Source organism: Leopardus geoffroyi, chromosome C2, assembly GCF_018350155.1.
Source record: "Leopardus geoffroyi isolate Oge1 chromosome C2, O.geoffroyi_Oge1_pat1.0, whole genome shotgun sequence".
NCBI lineage: Eukaryota > Metazoa > Chordata > Mammalia > Carnivora > Felidae > Leopardus > Leopardus geoffroyi.
Window position 1 is genome coordinate 60,370,113 of NC_059333.1, and position 13,699 is coordinate 60,383,811.

At 39.6% G+C, this 13,699-nt stretch overlaps 1 long non-coding RNA gene across 1 annotated transcript; it reads right to left on the reverse strand.

Moving 5' to 3' along the window:
* Nucleotides 1-378: 378 nt before the first annotated feature.
* Nucleotides 379-12,067, reverse strand: LOC123610893. Its single transcript, XR_006718331.1, has 2 exons — nt 11,980-12,067; nt 379-518 (listed from the first exon to the last, which is right to left on the reverse strand). It is a non-coding gene; the product is annotated as an uncharacterized LOC123610893 (long non-coding RNA).
* Nucleotides 12,068-13,699: the final 1,632 nt, after the last annotated feature.

Genomic DNA, 13,699 nt, shown 5'->3' on the forward strand with positions numbered 1-13,699 from the left:
ACTTGGTAATATCCCAGTATCTTTGGGTTATTCTTTTAATATATTGCTGCAATATAAGAGCACAAAGAAGGAAAGCAACTTTCCCAAATGAGCTGTGATAAAATGCCACTGAAGTTGTTTTAAGGGCCTCCCTTTCGTTTGTGTTACCCCAGAAGTTGACTCTGAGACAAGTGCTTGAGTGCAGGGAGTTTTATTTGGGATGTGATCTCAGGACACACCAGTAGGCGAGGAGAGAATTCAGACAAAATTGAAAAAAGCCAATAAAAATTCATTACTAAGCAAGTCAACACTTCAGAATATTAAGCATAATGCTGCTGGGGAATTCTGGGAACAACCGAAGTATATGCACCTCAGGTATCCCACCTGTGGTACAAAAGAACTGGGGGACTTTCATCAGTCATTGATTGATAGCCAGCTCCTGTCAGTCTTCCAGTGAAGGCTGTTCCCACAAAGACTGGGAGAGTCAATGCCCAGCACTTGCATGTAGGTAGATCAGGCACTGGTGGCCACAGAAACCCCTGCAAAGAGATTGGGTGCAGGTAGTTAGGGGAGGTTGGGCTGGTGTGCACCAAAATGGTAGTCATGGCCAAGGAGATTTAGATGGACACTGCTAGCAACTGCTTCAGGCTTCTTAAGAACCCAGGGTGAAAAAGATCATTCAATAAGTCACTGAAAAGCCATTGTTCTGCAAAATAAGGAAGCACCCAATAAAAGGATCTAGACACACTTTGAATCCAGGCAGCCTGATTCCAGAGAGCATACTCTTAATCACCACACTACATTCTGCCTCTGTATTTGAAGAGGTTTTTTTTTTAAATAGAAAATAGTATACACACCAAGTATGGTTATAAATAGATGTGGGGTTTAAAGCAGCTTCTTGCATTAATGAGGATGTTGGCCATTTATTCCAACCCTCTCATTAACACAAAAGAACAAATTGAAGTCCAAAGAAGTTAACTGGTTTGCCCAATGTCACACTGCTACTTAATAAAATTCAGGCCTCCTGATTTTTAGTGTCTACACTAAATCATACTGTATATATCTTTCCTTATGTATGTATGTTTCATTCAGAACCAGGAAGTTGGTATGAATAAATGTGAGCCATAAAGACAGATAAACCAGAAGAAAAGTAGGGAGAAATGACTGGCCAAACAAGGTGGTCATAGACAGTGTGGTGACTCACTTATTTCAAAAGGAAAATGTGACTGAGAAACTGTTAGAGTTTGAGCCAGAGTTTAGAGAGATGAGTCTAGAAATAGATAGCCATTTTATTTTTTAAATTTTTTTTTTTAACGTTTATTTATTTTTGGGACAGAGAGAGACAGAGCATGAATGAGGGAGGGGCAGAGAGAGAGAGGAAAGGAAGACACAGAATCGGAAGCAGGCTCCAGGCTCTGAGCCATCAGCCCAGAGCCCGACGCGGGGCTCGAACTCACGGACCACGAGATCGTGACCTGAGCTGAAGTCGGAGGCTTAACCGACTGAGCCACCCAGGCGCCCCTAGAAATAGATAACCATTTTAATCAAAATTGTAAGAAGTCATCGAAGTGTGGAGGAACAAGAATAAACAATGACATATTTTCCAAAGGGCTTGTATCCAGAATACATAAAGAGCTACAAAAAAAAAAAAAAAAAAAAAAAGTGACAGATCTTAATAGATGAATGGGTAAAAGACTTGAGCAAGCACCTCACTTAATGGCGCATTGATACATGAAAAAGATGCTTAGCTTCTCGTCACCAGAGAAATGTCAATTAAAATTACAATGTGATACCATTTCATACCCACCCAAAGGACTAAAATGGAAAGAACAGAGAATACAAGTGTTAGTGAGTTTGAGGAACAACCAGAACTGTCACACATGTGGGAACATAAATCTGTGTGTTCGTTTTGGTAGTATCTACAAAGTTGAATTAGGAATGCCTAATAATGTAGGCATCCCATTCATAGGTCTGTACACAACGGAAATGATTACGTGTATGTTCACCAAAAGACATGTGCCAAAATGTTTATAGCAGCACTATTTGTAAAAGCCCCAAAGCTTGGAAGAATGGATAAGCAAATTGCATGTTTACACAATGAAATACTCTATAGAAACTAGAGTTAATGCAACAAGGTGCATGAATCTCAAAAATACAATGTTTAGTTAAAGAAACCAAACAATATATACTATATGATCCCATTTATATCGAATTCAAAAATATAAAACTAGTACATGGTGTTTGAAGTCAGGATAGCAGTCACACATGGTAAGGAAGGGGATGTTACAACAGGAGGCTAGGATGTGGGGGAATTCTGGGGTGTTGAATACGCTCTGATTTTTGTGGGTCCGGATTACATGGGGTGTTCATTTTGTAAAAATTCACACACAGGATTTACGCACTTTTCTGTATATATGTCATATGTAATAGGTGACCAAAAGAAAAAAGCTTACACTGAAGGATTTCTATTTATTTAAAGTAGTTTTGCACTAAGATAATATGGTGGGTTTAAATGCTTTGGGGTGACTGTCGGTTAAGTGTCTGGCTTCGGCTCGGGTCATGATCTCCCGATTCCTGCTTCAGGCTCTCTGCTTTCAGCACAGAGCCTGCTTCAGATTCTCCCTCTCTCTGCCCCTCCCCCACAAGCACTCTCTGTCTCTCTTAAATAAATAAACTTAAAATAATAATAATAATAAATAAAATTCTTTTAAATTCTACCTAATAATAAAATCATGTTTTTGTTTGTTTAATTTTCAAACTTGCACTTTTGTAGAAGTGATGATAGATTTCAATCTTTCAACTCAGGAACTTTCCATTCTCTTTGCAACTAGTAACTTAATTTGTCACACAGGTGACCAGGAATTGGGGAATAGTCTGTAATCAAAACAGTGAAGCTAGGGGCGCCTGGGTGGCGCAGTCGGTTAAGTGTCCGACTTCAGCCAGGTCACGATCTCGCGGTCCGTGAGTTCGAGCCCCGCGTCGGGCTCTGGGCTGATGGCTCAGAGCCTGGAGCCTGTTTCCGATTCTGTGTCTCCCTCTCTCTCTGCCCCTCCCCCGTTCATGCTCTGTCTCTCTCTGTCCCCAAAATAAATAAACGTTGAAAAAAAAAAAAAATTTAAAAAAAAAAAAAAACAGTGAAGCTAATGAAGCACACCATCATAAAATACAATAGCCACTCACAAACAAGCATGTACCCGGGTGCCTGGGTGACTCAGTCAGTTGAGCGTCCAACTTTGGCTCAGGTCACGATCTCACAGTTCACAAGTTCAAGCCCCGCATCAGGCCCTGTGCTGATAGCTGAGCCTGGAGCCTGCTTCAGATTCTGTGTCTCCCTCTCTCTCTCTCTGCCCCTCCCCCACGCGTTCTCTCTCTCTCTCTCTCTCTCTCTCTCTCTCTCTCTCTCAAAACAAATAAAAAAATTTTTGAATTAAAAAAAATGAAACAAGTATGTGTTCAGACATTCCTGAATACATATCATGGTCCTCAAAGCAGCAATGGATGACTATTTTAAAAGGTTTTGACGTTTTAAGTAAGCACATGTGTCTTAATTAGCTATTTCTAAAACTCTGAAGAAATCTATGGGGCTGTATTTATGACAGAGATTTCCAGGCCCACCCCAAATGAACAGAGTTGAAATCTATTCTAGGGAAAGGATATAGGAATCAATTTAACAGACGTCCCAGGTAATTCTTACCATGGGCAATTTCTGTGGAACAAGTATTTTTATTCATGCTTAGATATGAAAAGTAACAAAGGAGGCTTAAGTAAGTATTCTCCCAAAGTTAACTAGGTTTACCACAGTCTCAGTGTTACAAAATTTTGTTAAACTCTTTATCCTATGAGCCATCCCTTGTTACTGACCTTAATTTAAACACTGCTCTGCTGATTTCCATGTATTCTGACTGATTTAGATTCAGAATAGTCTGACAGTAGGACAGAATGTTCCTAAATCATGACATTTCAACAGCCGCAATTGTTATACGTACAGATTTCAAGCAGGATTGTTATAGTAGTTGTGGGTATTTACTGAATGCATCAGCTGTTTCTCTCCTGTGCATTTGTTTATATGCAGGAAAATTCAAAAGGGAATCAAAATTCTGTGACATATTCGAATTTTGCTGCACACAGGCTTAGTTTGTGAATATAATTCTAAAAGAATATAATTTAGTCCATTTTTTAAAAATAGCATTTGTCTTGGGATTCAAATTCTTTAAAAAACAAAACAAAACCCACCAAGAGGGGCGCTTGGGTGGCTCAGTTGGTAAAGCGTCTGACCTTGGCTCAGGTCATGATCTCACTGTTTGTGAGTTCGAGCCCTGCATCGGGCTCTGTGCTGACAGCTCAGAGCCTGGAGCCTGCTTTGGATTCTGTGTCTCCCTCTCTCTCTGCCCCTCCCCTGCTCATGCTCTCTCTCTCTCTCTCTCTCAAATAGTAAACATTAGGAAAAAAATTAAATAAAAAAATCCACTAAGACAATTTTTTTAGTTTGATTTTTCAACCATCATCTGAATAGCTCCTATCCTGTTATAACTCCCAAAGAGCCAATGACATCAAGCATTTATTAGATGACTTAAAATTACACTAAAAGTTTTGGATACCCTGTATAAAAGCCAGATCGCCTTCAATTACATAAAATCATATTCATGGCCTTATCGCCTTCATATACATAAAATCATATTCATGGCCTTATTTTTAAATTTCATGCTTTATTTTAAAGTCGTTAGAAAGACCTTTGACACTTGTCCTAAAAATACAGTGTAGGACAGTAGCATGGTGTTGCAGGTTGGATTCATTGGAAACCTACTGAGATGGAGACAGGGGTATGAGTGGTACCTTTGGAATTAACATTGAGAAAAGAAGGGGCAAAACAGGGTGTGCATAGTGGAAATCAAAAGACAAAGCAGGCCTAACGAAGCCTTGACCACTCCTGCGGGGAAGGTCTGGAGCAAATATTGCCTGTCAGAGTTGACATGCATCTGGCTGAAATGGCTGGGCCTTCCTGCCTCCCTTGTACTCCAGGTTGAGGCCGCCCTGTGAGGACATGACCTCAGGTGAGGTGGCATCTGCAGACCTGACCCAGAAGGAGCTAACAGCAGGAGACTGCTGAACTCTCCTGGCAGCGGAGCAACACGTCACACGTCTCTCCTTGAAGGGATATCTGCACAGCATGGCTCTGTGTCCGTGAGATGGTTTTCAGAGACAGACATGCGTAGTATACATTTTAACGTATAAGAGGCAAACATTTAATACTTCATATCCAAGGTTTCAAGGATTTACATAGGGAGGAAGCCAAACCAGTAAACATTAAGTGAGGTTTTTTTTTTAAGTTCCTTCCTTTATTTATTTTTTTTTTTTGAGGGAGAATCCCAAGCAAGCTCCACACTGTCAACACAGAGCCCAACACGGGGCTTGATCTCACAAACCATGAGACCATGACCTGAGCCGAAATCGAGAGTCGGACGCTTAATCGACTGAGCCACACAGGCACCCCAAGTGAGTTATTTTTAAAGACAAATCTTAAGTATAGAAAGTTATAGACAGTAAAAAGATACAACAAAAATCATGAAGGTAGACTTTAAACCAGAAACTTCAGCAACACTGCCTGTAAGTTAAAAACCAGACCGATCGGTTTAGTGCCTGTTAGAATGTAAGTGCTTGCCAAATACTTTTTTTTTTTTTACATTATTTTAAATGTTTATTTAGGGGTGCCTGGGTGGCGCAGTCGGTTAAGCGTCGACTTCAAGGTCACGATCTCGCGGTCCGTGAGTTCGAGCCCCGCGTCAGGCTCTGCGCTGATGGCTCAGAGCCTGGAGCCTGTTTCTGATTCTGTGTCTCCCTCTCTCTCTGCCCCTCCCCCGTTCATGCTCTGTCTCTCTCTGTCCCAAAAATAAATAAACGTTGAAAAAAAAAATTAAAAAAAAAAATAAAATAAATGTTTATTTATTTTTGAGAAAGAGAGAGAGTGTGAGTGGGAGAGGGGCACAGAGAAGGAGACACAGAATCCAAAGCAGGCTCCAGGCTCTGAGCTGTCAGCACAGAGCCCAATGCAGGGCTCACATTCGCGAGATCATGACCTGAGTCAAAGTTGGACACTCAACCGACTGAACCACCCAGGCACCCCAAATTCCTGTTATTTCAGACTTGCTAAAGTAAGAATTAACACAATGTACTTCTGAAGCTGTTTTGTTTCTTGGAGGTGTCTTTTGGACTTTCCAATGGGAATTTTGGATGTGCCACACTGCCTGTATTTTATCCCAAATTCAGTGATCAATTTATTTGAGCCCTCCATTTATTAGATAATAATTTTATTCACAATTCTTTGCCCATTTAAAAAAATGGCCTATGTAGAATCATTCTATTGTATACCTGAAACTAATATAATGCTGTATGGTAATTACTTATACTTGAATACAATTTTTTTCAATGGCCTATAGTAAGAATCACTTTACCATACCCTCAAAACATATTTTCCTTTTTTTAAAAAAATTTTCTAAATGCTTTTACTTATTTTTGAGAGAGAGACAGACAGCGTGAGCAGGGGAGAGGCAGAGAGAGAGAGAGAGAGAGGGAATCTGAAACAGGCTCTAGGCTCTGAGCTGTCAGCACAAAGCCTGACATGGGGCTCAAACCCATGAACAGCAAGATCAGACCTGAACCATGAGATGCTTAACCGACTGAGCCACCCAAGTGCCTCTCAAAACACATTTTCATGAAATTAAACTAATCCCTAGAAACTTTGTAAACAGAAACACAGGCTGTAGAGTCTATATATTGAGCGAAATGGAGAGATACACCTTGAATTTACAGCAAAATGAATCAAAGTATAGGTGATATCACAAACATGACAAGAACAATGGGCTTGCTTTTTGAAAAAAGAATTCCTGGATTAAGTTACATAATATGTTTAACTAAATGTATGTATATGTGTATTTCATACTAGAGCTTTGAAACAGCTGTTCTCCTTACCATCCTCATCATCTCCTGAGAACTTCACTCCAACAATTATCTCATACTTAAATTATCACCAGTTGCTCCTGTTCCAGTAGGCTCTTTCCTCTTTGTCCGAGAGCAGGGACAAAATATCATGGTCACTAAGAGCATAAGATCTCAAGATAGACTGTCCAGTTCCAAATACCAGCTCTGCAACTTGATAGCTGTGTGACCTTGGACAATTAACCTCTCAGCTTTCTCATCCGTAAAATAGGGATGATGAAAATATCTACCTGTTTTAGTTGGGATTAGGTTTAGCTTGAGTGACAGAAATCCAAAATAATGTGTTAAAATAGGTCAAAGCTTATTTCTTTTACACAAGTGTAAGCACATGTGAGTAAGATAATGATCTTCAGCTACCCAAGTATGTTTGCTCTTCTCCATCCTTAATATGTGTCTTTCATCCTCAAGTCCAAGATGGCTGCTCCAGCTCCTGCCATCAAGCCTACAAAGCATATTCTATCCAACAGAAATAAGAATGACATATCCTTTTCCTTTAAGGACATTTCTAACACATAACTGACCGGTACTGAGTTACAAAGCCCTATCTGTAAAACAAGTTGGGAGATGTAACCTTTATTCCAGGCAGCCATGAACCAAGACAAAGTTGAGAGTTTCTCAATGGTGGTGGCATCATCCCTAGGGGTTTTGGGGAAATTTATAAAGGTCTTTAAAATTTGTTACCCTGGGGTGCCTGGGTGGCTCATTCAGTTAAGCATCCGACTTCAGCTCAGGTTATGATCTCATGGTTTGTGGGTTCTAGTGCAGCATCAGGCTCTGTTTTGACAACACAGAACCTGCTTCACATCTTCCGTCTCCCTCTCTCTCTCTGCCTCATCACCACCCCCCCACCCTGCTCTCTCTACTTCAAAAAGAAATAAACATTAAAAAAATGGTACTACTCTTCTTTTAAAAATAAAATAAAAAATAAAATGAAAATGAAAATAAAATTTGTCACCCTGAACGTGTGTTTGTGCACGTGAGTGTTTTTTGAGTGGGGAATTTTTGGTCAGGGATATTTAATGGGCAAGGCCAAAGATGTAGATATTTTGAAATGTAAAGGAATGAAAAATCACCCTGTATTCTGCCTGAATTTCACATATTCCACTGGAAATTCACATAGGTTAAGAATTTGTTTATAATTATGTGTTCCTACATTCATGAAAAGTTCTGAATTTTAATATCATCAAATGTATTCATCCTTCATGATTGGTACATTTTTGTATATTTTTTTGAAAATCCTGGAATTCATGAAGATATTCTCTAATATTATCTTCTGAAAGTTAAGTTATTTGTCTGTTGGGGTGCTTTGGTGGCTCAGTCAAGTGACCGACTTCAGCTCAGGTCATGATCTCACAGTTCTTGAGTTTGAGCCCCGCATAGGGCTCTGTGCTGACAGCTCAGAGCCTAGAGCCGGCTTCAGATTCTGTGTCTCCCTCTTTCTCTGCCCCTCCCCAACTCACGCTCTGTGTGTGTGTGTGTGTGTGTGTGTGTGTGCATGTGTGTGTGTGTCTCTCTCAAAAATAAACATTTAAAAAAAGTTAAAAAAATCATTTGTCACATTTTGGTGTGGTGGAAGGTATAAGAATCTAATTTCATTTGTCCACATGAATGCCCTATATTCACAGAACCAGTGACTATGAAGTCCATCCTTCCCCCATGACTATGCAGTATCACTTCTGTCATAAATCAAGAGTTCACATAAGTGAGGAATTTCAGGGGTCCCTGCCATTTTTCATTGTTTATGTTTGTCTATCTCTGTCCTATTACTACTCTGTTTTTATTACTATAGTTTTATTAATAAATTTTGATGTGTAATAGGATAAATCTTACCACTTTGCTGTTCTTATTTTGCCTGTTCGTTGCAGTTCTAGAACAAGATTGTAATTTTAATTAGACTTATATTTAATCTAAATTTGAGAGATGTTTGACATTTTAAAATATTGAGTATTCCAATCTGTGAACATACTACATCATTCCATTTATTTTTATCTTCTTTTGTTTTTTTTTTTAATTTTTAATGTTTATTTATATTTGAGAGAGAGACAGACAGAATGTGAGCCAGGGAGGGGCAGAGAGAGAGAGAGGGAGACACAGAATCAGAAGCAGGCTCCAGGCTCTGAGCTGTCTCCACAGACATGAGGCTCAAACTCACAAACGGTGAGATCATGACCTGAGTCTAAGTCCTAGGCTTAACAACGGAGCCACCCAGGCGTCCCTATTTTTATCGTCTTTAAAGTTTCTTAATATCGATTAAAAAATTTTTAAAGAAGCCCAGTACAATTCTTATGACATTTATTTTTAAGCATTTAATACTTTTTAGCAATGCATGTATTTAGCTCCTTTAAAAAAATTTTTTTTAATGTTTGTTTATTTTTGAGAGAGAGACACACACACACACATACAGATTGTGAGTGGGGGAGGGGCAGAGAGTGAGGGAGATACAGAATCTGAAGGAGGCTCCAGGCTCTGAGCTGTCAGCACAGAGCCCAATATGGGGCTTGAACTCATGAGCTGTGAGATCATGACCTGAGCCAAAGTCGGATGCCTAACCGACTGAGCCACCCAGGTGCCCAGCATGTATTTACCTCTTAAAAAATTTTTTTTCAGGTCGCCTAAGTGGCTCAGTTGGTTAATCATTCTGCTCTTGATGTCAGCTCAGGTCATGATCTCAGGGTTGGTGAGATCAAGCGCTGCCTCAGGCTCTGACAGAGTGGAGTCAGCTTGGGATCCTCTCTCTGCCCCACCCCTGCGCCCTCTCTCTCAAAATAAACTTGTAAAAATATTTTTCAAAGAGGCATAAGGAGCAGGGACTTGAACAGATATTTACTTATAAACCTATGTTCACAACTACCAAAACCTGGAGGTAGCTCAAGTGTGCATTGATGGATAAATGGATAAATAAAATGTGGTATGGACACACAACAGAATATTCTTCAGCCTTAGAAAGGAAGGAAATTCTGACATATGCTACAACATGGATGAATCTTGAAGACATTATACTAAATGAAATGTGCCAGTCACAAAATGATAAATACTGTAGTATTCCACTGATGTGAGGTTCTTACAGCAGACAAATTAATAGACAGAAAGATTAGTGGTGGTTGCCAGGGTTTGAGGAAAGAGGTATGGGTGTCATTGTTTAATGGCTATGGAATTTCAGTTTGGGAAGGTGAAAATGGTTCTTATGGATGGTCGCACAACAATGTGAATGTACTCAATGCCACTAAATTGTATACTGTACTTAAAAATAGTTTAAATGTTAAGGCTGGTTCAGTTAGTAGAACATGTGACTCGAACTCAGGGTTGTGAGTTCAAGACCCATGTTGGGTGTAGACCTTACATTTTTTTAAAAAAGAAAAAAAAAAGTTAAAATGTTAAGTTTTATGTTATATATATTTTACCACAACAAAATCTTAAAAAAACACCTCAAAACCCTAGCATAAGGTATACTTCATAAAAGTACTTTTTTTGTTTATACTTCTGGAAATTTCCCATATACACACATACATACTTAAAAACACTCAGAAGCGTAACATACATGTTACTACACATCAGATTTCTTTTTTACCTATTAATACATGTTGGAGAGCTAACCATTTGTTTGCACAAACTTCTATATCATTGTTTATAAAGGCCAAATGATGTTATGTTGCATGGCTATGTCATTATTTATTTCACTTTTACTTATTTTTAATTTTAATTTTAAATTAAACTTTCCTTTAGAAAGTTGTAGATTTACATGCACTCATAAGAAATAATACAAAAAAACATGTGTCCTTATTCAGTTCCCCTAAATGGTTAACATCTTGCAAAACTGTAGTATAATTATCACAACCAGGATAATATCATTGATACAATTCAGCAGTCTCATTCCCATTTCCCCAGGTTTCCTTCTTTTGGTGTGTGTGTATGTATGTATGTGTGTGTGTGTGTGTGTGTGTGTGTGTATTTAGTTCCATGCAATTTGATTACATATGTAGGTTCATGTATCTACAAAACAGTTCGAACACCACAAGGATCCCTGCTGTTGACTCTTTGTAACCACACCTCCCTCCCTCCCACCAGCCCTTTGCTTTCCAACCCATCCCTAATCACGGCACTTAATTTTTATAAAATTTTTATCATGAAAAATTTCAAATATACAGAAAAGTGGAGATAATGGTTTAATAAACCCCAATGCACTGGTTAATGAGGTTGAACAATTATTGATATTTTGCCACATTTTATTTATTATTTTTGCTGAACTATTTTGAAGCAAACTATACCCATTATGACATTTCTCCACTACATATTTCAAAATCCAGCTCCAAAAATTAAGGGCTTTTTTTTTCTTACCTAATCACAGTAACTGACAGTTACATAACCACATAACCACAATTATGCTTAGCAAAAATAATTTCTTAATATTAGCTAATACACAGATGGTATTTACATCCCCCCAATTGTTTTTAAATACGTTTATTTATTTTTGAGAGACAGAGTGACACAGAGCGTGAATGGAGGAGGGGCAGAGAGAGAAGGAGACACAGAATCCAAAGCAGGCTCCAGGCTCTGAGCAAGAGTTCGGCACAGAGCTGGAACCCACGAACCATGAGATCATGACCTGAGTCGGACACTTAACCGACTGAGCCACCCAGGCACCCCTTCCCCAATTGTTTTTAAATAAATTCTTACATATATTTTCTTCAAATCAGAATGTAAATGAGATCCACACAGCACATTTGGTTCTTATGCTTCTTAAGCTTTTTTTAATCAAGAGTAGACCTTGGGGCTCCTGGATGGCTCAGTTGGTTAAGAGTCCAACGCTTGGTTTCCACCCAGGTCATGATCCCACGGTTAGTGAGTTCAAGCGCCACGTCTGACTCCACAGTAACAGTGGGGAGCCTGCTTGGGACTCTCTCTCTCCTTCTCTCTCTGCCCCTCCCCGCTCATTCTCTCTCTCTCCTTCTCAAAATAAATAAATAAATTTAAATATATATATTTAAAAAAAACTGATCATGGGTTTACCTTTTGTCAGCCAATCCATTGACTTTAACATCCTTGTATTTCACTTAATGATCTTAGCAGTCATTGATGATTATTGCCTTGATTGAGACTGCCCAATAGAACTTTCAGTTGAGTGAATGTTCTAAAGCGATGCTGTCAGTATGGTACCTAAGTCAATTGAGCTCTTGGAATGTAGTAGTGTGACTGAGGAACTGAATTGTAATATTAACTAATTTAAATTTAAATAGCAAATTGTGGTTAGTGGTTAGGGTTATTGGAGACCACAAATCTAGGTCCATTATTTCACACTTGTGATATCCAATTTTACCATCCCTTCTATAATTATTAGCTGAGATTCTCCTAGAAAAAAGGACATCCAGGATGGCTTTAAATTAAATTCACAGCTTGAAGTTTCTTTGGACCACCTAGGTCTTGCGGATATGGTCTGCAAAGCAGAATAATGGTTGGTTTATAACTGCAAACTTTCAGGTCCGTGCTCCCCAACTACCTTCTAATTTCTTATAGGTGAGAACACGGGATGGGTTTTCTTCAAGTTCATTCCCTGCTTTATGGGAATGTGGTTCTTGTTAGAATCTCCACGCTGGGATTTTGTCTTCTGTCATTCTCCTCCCTGGGCCTTGAAAACTGAGGGCAAAAGCAGCTTCAGGGCAAAAGCAGCTTCATTACTTGACTCATTTTTCTGTGTTCCTTAGACATTGGCTTGATAACTCTTACTATCTTGTCAGCTCTCTAATTATTTACACAAGATTTCTGAAAATATTTTATGAAGTATTTTTAGTTATGCTGAGTGGGAAGGTTGGCCCAATGATGTGGCCCACTCTATTTCCAAAATTAGAAATCGAACTCTATCCTGTATTCCTTAAACCTCACACAACTCTAAGGAGGGGTTATCTTTTTTTCCAAGGTAAAGAAGCAGATGAAGCACATTGAAGAAACTTGCATATAATCACACAGCTAGTGGACATCGGAGCCAGGATTTAAATCCACTTCTATTTTACTCAAGGCTTTTCCCTTAACCACCCAACTAGGCTCTGAGCCATCAGCCCAGAGCCCGACGCGGGGCTCGAACTCACGGACCGCGAGATCGTGACCTGGCTGAAGTTGGACGCTTAACCGACTGCGCCACCCAGGCGCCCCTGATAAAAGGTGTTTAAATATTAAAATCCAGTTCTACTTTTTTTTCCAGTTCTATTTTTAACGCATTAATGGCTGCTACCAAAAAAGTCCTGGAGTTAAAATATGCAACTGAAGAAAATGATGAGGTGTTAGGATAAAAGGAAAAAGGACACAAATAAAAATAGTACCTGTAGTTGTCCTGTTGGTGAACTGGCCATAGCTCCTTTACCAGACCAACTGGATGTTGGCTGCTAAGAAGTCACAGTACATTTGTACTGAAACTTGCCCTCAACCCACAGCAGGTGTCACATCTGGCAATGCCTAGAAGGTTAAGCACTCTATGTCTGCGCTTCTCCCCAACCCCCACACCCAGTGGTCACAAGCCAATATGAGGGTATCAAAGACTAATCCTCAAGGGCACCTGGGTGGCTCTGACTTCGGTTCAGGTCACGATCTCACGGTGGTTCATGAGTTTGAGCCACCATTGGGCTCCCTGCTGTCAGTGCAGAGCCTACTTCAGATCTTCTGTCTCCCTCTCTTTCTGCTCCTCCCGTGCTGCGCTCTCTCTCTCTCTCTCTCTCTCTCTCTCTCTCTCTCTCTCTCC